The sequence below is a fragment of the Triticum aestivum genome, chromosome 2D (genome assembly GCF_018294505.1).
Source record: "Triticum aestivum cultivar Chinese Spring chromosome 2D, IWGSC CS RefSeq v2.1, whole genome shotgun sequence".
Classification (NCBI taxonomy): Eukaryota; Viridiplantae; Streptophyta; class Magnoliopsida; order Poales; family Poaceae; genus Triticum; species Triticum aestivum.
The window spans coordinates 168,472,834-168,484,177 of record NC_057799.1 but is presented as its reverse complement, the minus strand read 5'-3'; positions in this window follow the sequence as shown (position 1 = coordinate 168,484,177).

Here is an 11,344-nt window from a genome sequence, read left to right as displayed (position 1 = left end):
CCAATTCAGAGCTACTTTGATTCGAAAGGATTCTATAGAATTTTTTAGGATCAGGATTCATAAGAATACTAGAAGGGTTGTGTACGCTTTGTTTTGCCCTTTGTGCTGTAGGAACTTCACAAAAAAATGAATTTGGTGCGTGAGGGTGATGATCGTGTACGTTTTCTTTTTCTTTTATAATGTGGTGTTTTGGTGGGCCTGTTCTAGAGGTGTGATTATGTGTTATTTGTTAATCAACCTACATGTATTTTAAAAAGTTTCTTGTGATGTCAACTGCATGTACTGTATTAGTGATACAATATTGCATGTTTATGATTTTTTTTTTCAGGTGATGAGAGGGTCATATGTTTTTATAGGCTGACCGTTGCCAGTAGATTTGAGAAATCATTGACTCGGTCAAAATCATGGACCAAATTCAAAATTGGACACCTCAATCAAAATCGTTGACTGGGTCAAAATTGTGAACCAAATCCGAAATTTAACACCTCAATTGAATAAAAACTATGAACCAAATTCAAAACAACCGCAATCAAAATCGTTGATCTAGTCAAAATTGTGAACCACGTCCAAATTGAACACTTCAATTGAATAAGAGAGTTCCAAAATTAGGAGCAAAGTGTATTTATATTTTATAGATTTGTTATGTTGGTCGTTTGATCATATGATTAGATCATATATGATTTTTCTCAAAGGAATCATGTGCATTGTATTTTATTAGAAATCTAGCATCCACTTCAATGTCCTTTTACAATTCCTTTCTTTTTCTGTGACATCAAGCACTCCATGATAATCTTATAGGATTCAAATGTGCACGTCACTTTAATCCTATATTTTGCCTATTCATACGTTTGAGAATCGTGTGAATCAAAGTGGGACTTACATGAAAATCCCCTATGGGCAAAGAGTAAATGTCGCAGGATAATCGGGCCACTAGAATCCTATTATGAAATTGGATGCAACGAAGTTGTCCTTACAACCCCCCCCCCCCCCCCCCCCCCCCCCCACACACAAAACAAATGAGCAAACAGTAACAACATATATAAGTTTGAGGCCGGTTTTGGGCGCCCGGCTGTAGATGCTCTTAGGAGGAGTAAACAACATGCATGTAAAACCAACTAATACATAAACACAATATATGTCCTCTTGCATTCTTAGACGGGTGCTCTCAAAGTATTTACCCCTATTGCATAAAACTTGGTAAAAATATGTACCACAATGTGATGATATAAAAAAATCCATCGCTATCCAACAACATTTAATTGACCCCTATGACTCAAAATATAATCAAATTATACGCCTTTAAGTTTCATATAAACATATTAGACCAAGTCATTTCTCAAATCTGGTGCTCCAAGCACCACAAAAAACCAATAAAGATACAATGCTCTTTTGCTAATCCAACCATGGCTAAGCCTCCAATGGACAAGATCGGTGAAGATCAAGAAGAAATTATCTATATTGAACAAACTTCTTATCTCAGGTTGTTGGACCACTTGTTTTTTGCACAGATAGAGAAAAATGTGTTCCCTGAAAACTTCAGATAGGGCAGGAACCTTACAGCTCTATGGTTAAATATCGATGCTTCTACTCCTCTTCGACATCTCTTGCGCCAACGGAAGGGAGGATCACACAACATTTTTTGGACTCATTGTAACATTGCAGTACGGCTCGCATCAGCGCTCTCAGGATGATAAACATTTCATACACTGCTTCTTGAATCCCCAATATTAGCCCCAACAAAGGCACCGGCATCACCATGCAATTAGAAATCCGTCAATTAGATGCTCATTTGAAAAACAAAACAAAAGTGAACATTAGAGCATGTATGGTTGTTTTGAGTCAATAACATTTGCCTAAACAAAAGATATTAACTCAAGATTGCTAAATTTGAAGCAACCTGCGTAGATGCTCACGTTTGGTAGCAAATTAGCATGAATGTTATATACATACTCCATGAAATCAATTTTGGACTCAGCGACAGAGCAAATTAGAGAGTTAGCTCTTGTGGGGGATTCATATGAGCAAGATAATGTTTGTTGCAGTAATATCTCGCATTACGATAAAATAATCCATGACTCCATCTGCTTTTGACTTGCTGACTCATGCTACCAAGTAATAGCATACACTCAAGCCGGTAGTGCCTCTCCAAAGTGGGGAATGTTGCCAACCCTTGTCAAGGCGATGATTTGATGATGTTGCATTGCCACTGCCAAAATTGGTAGCTCGCATGAAATATGTATGGTTACGGTTAGAGGCTAGTGAAGCTAGTAAATGATTAATACGCTACCAATTCATATCACCAATTAAAATTTTATCCCGCAAGCCACATGACTCATTTGTATTTAGTGGTGGTACTATCTAATAAATGTATGGTTTGTAATAGAGTACAAGTCACTCTAACCATTAGACTAGGATGAATGAAGGGAATGTATTAACTAGAGGGTATCACAAAAGAAATTGTGTTTGGTTGTGTAGCCACGCTGTGGTTTTATGTGAACGGCCAACTAGCCTAGCAGGAAGCAAAGGGCCATAACTAGATGCTAAGAATATGTAAAGTTGTGTTATCTTTGTCTTTATTTGGATAAAATGAACTAACCGGAGACAAAAATAATTAACTTACAGAGGAAATTGTTGTAATGAAGACAAACTAAGCAGACGCAAATGATTCCAACAAAAAAGTAGACTAACATGACTGAGATATAGGTAATAACACGCTGGATAGAGGAATAACTAAACATCAGTACATGTATCTAATTCAAGCATAAGAACAAACTACCATAAGTACAACAAGAGTGAAGACAAAGCCAAACATAACTCATATAGCGAAATAGAAAGGAATACGGAAAAGTCTTCGCAATAGATACAGAGAGTATAGAGGCATAAATTCTTCGCAATATAGAGTACAAACAGATGTAAAGAGTAGCATGAGGAAATAGAATCCGTGGGATTTGTGATGACAATTATTTATTCACCCAATTCAAGTTTCTGGTACAAATCTATGTCTAGTTGTAGGGGCTGAGATTTAACTCAAGTCTTCAGCCTATTATCCTCAAGCTAATGTAACTTATACCTCGCCCACTCACTCATGGTAGATCTTCAAGGTGATATCCAGACCTTCACAGACTTGTCTTCGGCAACCCACAATTACTGTTAGATGCTTAGAACAGTAACCTAACCGTCTAGTGGATGCACGGTCCACAAGAGTAATATGTTAAGTTAAGCTTTGATCAAATTCTTGAGTGATGCTCAATCACTTAGCAGTTTTAGGCTCTGGATTTTTTCTCACTTGGGTTCTCTCAAGTTCTTCGGGAGGAAAAAAGGTTGCTTAGACAAAATCTTATCTAAATTTCGCATGGAGCAGTCAACCATCTAAGGTTGACGTAGGGTGGCTATTTATACCTGGTGAAGCAAGCCCGAGGGATGATATGACTGTTGGAGGCTCACTCAGAACGTCAAGACGACACATGGCTAACTGTCAGATTTGTAAACAGACCACTCATGTGGATGGTCTTGCCACGCAAGACATCCAGCTTCAGCGAGGCCATTGAACTAATGGATCCCAAAGAATTACATCTCGGACTCCGAAGCCAAATGAACTCCTATTTGAACTCTCAAAGTCTTCACTCCAAGATTTAGGTTTGGATTGAGCACACATTAGAAGACTTGAATCTGACTTTCACTTAGACCCCTCTTAATAGTATGTTTGTCTTATTTACTCAGATAGAAATAAAAAACTGGTAAACATAAGTCCAATCTTTTGCTTCACATTCGTCAATGAACTTCGTCGGCGTCAAATGGGCATTCCATGTTCTTCAATGTATCCACACCATTTTTAGGGCCCATAACTCTTTGTTAAACCAAATTCTCGGAGACTATCACCTGTGCATATTCACAAACATATTAGTTCCTTAACTGTTTTGTCCATGAAATCATTCAAAACCCTTAAGGGGCACTAGATGCACTAATTACACTAATTAGTAGGTGGGTGTGTGTGTGTGTGTTTGAGAGAGAGAGAAGAGTCAGTCTTGCCTTCTATTAGCTATGAGATGATATCTTTGAAGAAACATAAGACATTTGTCTCCATTGTACATGTTGTCTTATCTTATTTACATGTTTTTAGTTTTGATTTTACATGCCCCTTAATTTTAGGATGTCATAGCATCAAATGGCATAGATAACACTAACAGATAATCCATTGTTTAAGCAAACCGAGTATAACTCATATGACTAGGTTCCTTGTGGTTGAACCTGCTCAGCCGGATTCAAGTCCTAAATTGGATACGTGTGGTTGCATTTTACTGTATATATTTTGGACTTTTCGACACTATTCTTTCATAGGTATGGAGTGCCCGTCAACTATGAGGCGTCTGTGGGGACTTTATCAATCTCAAAATATTTTGACTCAGTCTCTCGGAGGTGCTCATAAGGGTAAGTCTGTGTACATGTTCATGGATAAGTGTGTGTCTACGTTTGTACTGTATTCCTAAAGAAACATTGTATAACATGCATATTTTATTGCCTTCACTAAATAATGTGCAACACATAAGAAAAGACCGTCTAATCAACCATTGTACATGCCTTAATAGATTAGCTGATAAACCTCAGTTTAGGTGTGGATCCAACCTTACACCTAAAGTTTTCCAATAGGTCCAACGTTTCAACACCAGGTTTGAACCAGATGAGGCCATTTGCATCTTGGTTATCACCCCCCCACTTCTCGGTTGTTTGTTTGTGGGTCTCTTTTGTCCTCCTACATTAGCCACTAAGCAACTGAACAAGAGGGAAAGGGAGACTTATGTCGATGGCGAGGATTACGCCCGAGACGATGGTGAAGCAACTCTTGGTGAGGTGTTGGTTGCAATAAGACTGTATTGTAATCTAGTTTCTATCTATAGGGTCATTCTTGTAAAAAGGAGGACATGAATGTATTTTTTCTTTTCGAGTCCTCTTTGAAGTGGTGTATCATTTTTTACATAGCCACACATCTTGGGGGACTTTTTTTTAAACACAGTATAGATGCAGATGCTCATATATACGCACACGCTTATCCCTATGAACACACGCACGCACACCCTATCCCTATGAGCACCTCCGAGAGACAAAGCCGGTAGATCATCTTGAGATTGACGAAGTCACCATAGGCGTCTTCGTAGTCGAGCGAATGTCTTCTCCCATCGAACGCACATCACCGCAAGGGCTGGAAGAAATCCAGGAAAATGCAAGCACCAATGTCAAGTCTGGAACTTGATCTCTGGTGGGCAGGGGATACCACTATCCTCCTAACCATTTAACCACAGGTTGGTTTGCGCATTTTAGGGGACCTTGAAGTCGTGTTTCCCTTCTTAAAAAAGTTCCTCTTGGTTCGGCTCTTCTTTCAAGGAGCCATCTCAACCATTGGTTCAACATTTAAGCTAAGATATCAGTGGTCCACAAGTGCTGAACTTATGAACTGAGTTGGGCTGCTACATCTCACCTATGTATCGAAGAACTAGTGTGTTAGGAGCTAGGGTTCTGCCGGTTCTAGGGCGGAGATTGTAGGGGAAAGATGGAGGAAGATGAGGACGAGGGCGCGACGGCCGGCGGCTGGGCGCCGTCCTTGCGTGGTGGAGAAGAGGCGGCGGCGGCGCAAGAGGCGGCTAGGGTTAGGTCTCCTGGCTCCCTAAGGGAAGCCGAGCAAATAATGATGGCTTCTTACTTGATTAGATTGATACATCTCCTCTCCTTATATAGAGAGGTTTACTTGACTCAAGGCAAACGACTCTAATAACGATAAGATAATTGGGCTAAGCCCCTAATAACAATAAGATAACTTGGGCCACAACCCACTGGGCTAAGCCCCTAATATGCCGGTCATAACACTTCTCCCCGCCTGCACAAACAGCCCGTCCTCGAGCTGTAAGGTGGGGAAGCGCTGGCTGGACTCCTCGAAGTGATCAACCAGCGTTAAACACCTTCGCGACAGCTGGGGCGGCCAGGTCGGCGGCGACGGCGTCCTCCTCAATGTAGTCTGCAGCCTTCAGGTAGAAGAGTCGCGGGCAGACGTGGCCGGGCGTGTAGGGCTCGTCGCAGTTGAAGCACAACCCTTGGCGGCGACGCTCGAGTAGTTTGGCCGAGGTGAGCCGGCGAAACGGGCGCGCCGCGGTCGCGGCGAGGGGTGCCGCGGAAGCCTGATCAGGCAGTCCCTGCGCGGGAATATCCGGCCAGGGTAGTGGCCCAGCGGCCCGAGACGGTGATGCCTATTGGGTGGCCACCGCGCGGCGCTCGAACGCGCGGGCGTAGTTCATGGCCGTCTGAAGATCCTGGGGTCCCCGAAGCTCCAAGTCCACGCGGATGTGATCCAGAAGTCCACCGACGAAGAGGTCGGCCCGCTGCTGCGCCATCACGCCCGACGCGTGGCATGCCAGGGCCTGGAAACGGTCGGCGAAGTCCTGAACCGTGGAGGTGAAGGGAAGGCGGACGAGTTCCGCCAGCCGGCTCCCGCGTATCGGCGGCCCGAAGCGAAGGAGGCATAGCTCGCGAAAGCGCTCCCATGGGGCCATGCCGCCCTCGTCTTGCTCGAGGGCGTAGTACCACGTCTGTGCGGCGCCCCGAAGGTGATATGAGACGAGCCAGGTGCGTTCCGAGCGAGCCTGCGTTGCCCCCGAAGAATTGCTCACACTGGTTGAGCCAGTTGAGGGGGTCCTCGGCGCCGTCGTAGGTGGAGAAGCGCGGCGGTGTCTGAGCATGACCGCCGTGAGCGTATGGCTCGGTGGTATGGAGCAGCGAAGAGGATGGCGTCGGTCCGGTATGCACAGGTGATCCGCTGGGAAGCGGTGGCCCGGCGCAACCAGTGTGGAAACCCGCGGAGCCGGAGGGCGCCCGTTGGTCCGCGGCCATGGTGTAGACTGGCGGCGGTGACGTTCCGGCCAACCAGGCCGGAAGCTGGGACGGCGAGGGCGGGAACCGCGCTTGCTGAATCGGCACACCCGCCGGCGCGGTTGTATTCAGCCCGGTGCTGGGCGGCGGAGGCGCCTGCAGTGGCAGCAGCTGCTGCATGGAAACGGCGGAGGCGGCGGGCGCCGCGATGGCCGCGGCCGGCCATTGAGGCCAGAGCGGTGCGGGGGCGGGGCTGGCTGCAGCTGCAGCGGCCTGACCAGCGCCGCAGTGGCCCCTTGGTGCGGCGGCTGCCAGGGCGGTGGCGGCGGTAGCTGCAGCTGTGGCTGCAGCGGCCCGGCGTGCGCGTCGGAGGCCGCCGGGTGCGGCGGCTGCCACGACAGCAGCATCGGCCCGGTGGCGATGGTTGGTGACGCGGCCGGCGGCAGCCCGTAGGGCCCGGCCAAGTAGAGGCAGATCCCCTGGACGGATGTAACGAGATCGTTGAGGACGCCGGTCATCTCCGTCGGGGAGTAAACCAGCGGCGCGGTGGAGGGTGGTGGCGGCGGACCCGTGGAGGAGCGCGGCGACTGGCCGGTGGAGGCGCCGGCGGTGGAGCCCAGCGGCGCAGTGGGTAGGGCCAGCGGCGCCGTGGAGAGGATCGGCGGCGGTGCGGTGGTGGTGGGCAGCGGCGGGATTGGTGATGGTGCAGACATGGTCGAAACCGAGCTACCTGATACCAAGGTGTTAGGAGCTAGGATTCTGCCGGTTCTAGGGCGGAGATTGTAGGGGAAAGATGGAGGAAGATGAGGACGAGGGCGCGGCGGCCGGCGGCTGGGCGCCGTCCTTGCGTGGTGGAGAAGAGGCGGCGGCGGCGCAAGAGGCGGCTAGGGTTAGGTCTCCCGGCTCCCTAAAGGAAGCCGAGCAAATACTGATTGCTTCTTGCTTGATTAGATTGATACATCTCCTCTTCTTATATAGAAAGGTTTACTTGACTCCTAAGCAAACGACCCTAATAACGATAAAATAATTGGGCTAAACCCCTAATAACAATAAAATAATTTGAGCCACAACCCACTGGGCTAAGCCCCTAATATGCCGGTCATAACATAGTGCATCCAAAATTTTATTAGAAAATATGTAACCAAGTACTAAATGAAAATGCTAAATGGAGGACGAGCTCCATTAAGCTCTCTTTTTTTGAAAAATAAAAACAAAAATCATATTTTGAAGTTCCAAAAGGTTCTGAAAAAAGTCACACACCTTCATACGGATGTAGTACACTACATGTGTCTAAACTTTGAAAATGATATAGATTACTGTTCACCATTTTGAAAATCATAATTTTGTCTTTTTAGTGTAGCTCTCACCAAAATGTTTCATCGCCAAACTTTATACACACATAAAATACGTTCATATGAACTTGCAGAATTATTTTAGGATTTTAAAAACTTAAAAAAAATGTGACTTGAATTGTTTTTTAAAAAGAGCTCCATGGAGCTCGTCCTCCAGAACACCCTACTCCAAAATGAAAATGCTGAAATGTAGTTTCTGTTTCTTGACCTCTACTGGAGGTACAAAGTCGTTGTGGCTCTTCCAGAAAGCAAAACCTTGATGTAGTTTCTCTTGCTTGACCTCTTTCTTCTTTGAGCCCCTCACAAGTCACAAATAAAAGATCAGATTGGATTCCATGCCTAGAGAGCGTAACTAGTGGTGACATTTGTCCGTTTTTTTCATTAGCTCGGTCTTTTGAAATAACTGATTGGTGCATGAATTCAATACGATATCCGTGCTAAGAGGTCTTGAATTCAAAATTCTGCCAACACAGTATTAAAAATGATTTTGCGGGCTACATCAGTCTCATGTTTAAGGACTAAAGAAGCTTAGACGTGAGGTGAAGTATTAAAATATACTGCCCGTCTCTTTTAATCAGTTTAGACTTTTAGGCATTGTTTGGATAGTGAAGTTTAGCCATGGGTATATATAGTACGAGTTTTTAGCTGAATTTTCGTAAAACCATTTTTACAATATTTTTTATGGTTAACGAGTTTATAGAAAATTTTGTTTGGGTTAGCAAAGAATAGAACCGGGCTGTTACAGTTTATTGTTTGGATAGCCAACTCTTATTTTCCTTTTGCTGTCATCCGTGAGCCGGTGACCTTCTCCTTCTTCCCCTATCGTCCATTGGCGAGAGTACATGACCAAGCTCCAGATATGATTCTTCCTCCGCCCAGGCTGCTGCTCGCCTCCAGTCGGGCCCGTACAGCTCCGCGTGCTATCGACCGGCGATGGCTTTTTCCCTGGCACCGAGGTCATTGCTTCCTCCCGGCACAGGCTCCGCTTGGGCTGCTGCTCGCCTGTCCTCGCACTTCCAGCATGTGCGCGCGGCCGCCGGCGAGCGTTTACCTTGGTGGCCGAAGCCGTCTTTGATGCGAATGGAGCAGCCGCACCTAGGCATCGCATAACTCGTGAGAGTGCTCGCCGCCGTCGACCCTGACGTCCATGGCGGACAGCCACGCGGCGGCGACCATGCCGACGCTGGAGCTCACTCTATCACCTGCCTGAAGGTCAAATTGCTGTGCACGTCTCGTGGTCGCCAATGGAGATACCGAAGGACTTATATCCTGAAGTAAAACTAGAGCCAATGAAATGTTCAGGAACGAGAGAGATGCGGAGAAAAGTAGTTGCGATCAGTATTTGTGAAACGCGTTTTTGCAAAAACAGCTAATAGTCGTTTTTCCACAAACCCAGAATCCTGGGTTTCTGGAAACTAAAGGCCTGTTTGGTAATCCACCAGCTCCATGAATCTGGCGAAGCACCCATTCCACCGCTCTGAAGATTTGAATTACAACCCGCTCCGCTCCGTGGTGGAGTTGTGGAGCGGAGGGCCTCCGAACGGGCAGTAAGTTTCCTAAATTCATGGATTAGGTGGAGTAGCCAAACAAGGTTTTATACCGTTAAACAATTTTCCTAGTTTATAGAGATCTAGTTTTGTATATTCTTCCTATCCAAACAACGCCTTAAAGCAATTGACTGGAGCATGAATTCAATAACAGTTAGATCTATATTCAAAATCACGAGATTCTTTCGGCCAGAACTCCAGATCATGTATATACCCGTCTCAAAAGAAAAGTCATGTATTTACAGCTTGTCAACCTAGCCTAACATGGGCCCCAACAGCTGAGATACATGACCATCCTCAGCGACTCCTCGGCGGCAACCGGGACGCCGTCGACCTTGACGGCCGACGACCGGACAGCCACCACCGGCAGGCCCCGCTTCGCCGCCGCCGAGCACGGCTTGGCCACCTGCTCCTTGAGCTCCATGGCCGCGCCCAGCGTCACCGCCATGTATGCCCTGTTCGCCATTGCAAACCTCATTTCCTTGCCCTGAAAATGATACGTGCTAGTTCTACTTCTACCACCTGCAAACTCAAACTTCCGACGCAAAGTCTCTCTCAAATGTGACGTTTCTGGAGTGTTTGATGTGTGGAGGGAGAAAGCAGGTGACAGGCGAGCCGTATATATATACAGCCGCTGCGACAACATGGGCTATTTTCAATGGCCAATTGTTTTGCAGGCAGCCGTGGAAACAGGTGGCGAGTAGACCACTGGTTCGCCCGATCCAGTGGGTCTGTGGGTGTGGCTCCTCATCCTGAGGCCGGTGCCTGGTTTGGATATGGACCTGCAGTTATGGTCGCTTGTCTTCTCTGCAGCATCCTATTGATGGTTGATCCATGAAAATCACATGCAGATACTGTTACTGGTGTGGATAAGTTCTAACCGTGCTGACCTGGATCATCATCCTAGTCCGAGCTTGTTGCTGCATGTGCCGCTCCTTTCTTTTCCTCTGACATTGTCAAAGTAAACCATCATGATGGGTACAATTCTTCGTACTAGTTTGCCATTGGCTAGTTAAACAAGTGAGATAAGCATCAACCGCCAACGGATATGTGTAGCAGCTCCTCTTTTTTTTACATATGACAGGAGCTCTGCTATTCAAAACTAAAGTTTTGGAGCTCTTTCGGATGCCTTTGCTTAGTTGACAAAACTAGCATCACTGGCACCATTAACCGGCTAAAGAATCAACATCGTCCATATTGTTCATTAACTGTGATTAGTTGCTGGGTCAAACTTGCTTATTACCAGTAATTAAAGTGGCACAGATTGAAGATAAGCGCATAGATTATCGATTATCAGGTACGTCGTGTATATTATATGGATTACAGATCTTCCGAATCTCATCTTGTAACATCAGTGTCGTTGCTTTCTGGTCAGGTGCTACATTTTTTTTACAAGTGGATGTCACCGTCAGAAAGTTTGTTACTCTCCCTAATTTTTTCAAAATTTGTTATCCTTTGGACTTAGAATATGTATGTTTTTGTTTGTAAATTTATGTCGGTTTGCATTAATGCAAACTTTCAACCTTTGACAACTAATATTAAAGCTATCTATGTTGATTAACTGAAAGTTAACACTAAATGGTCCATCGT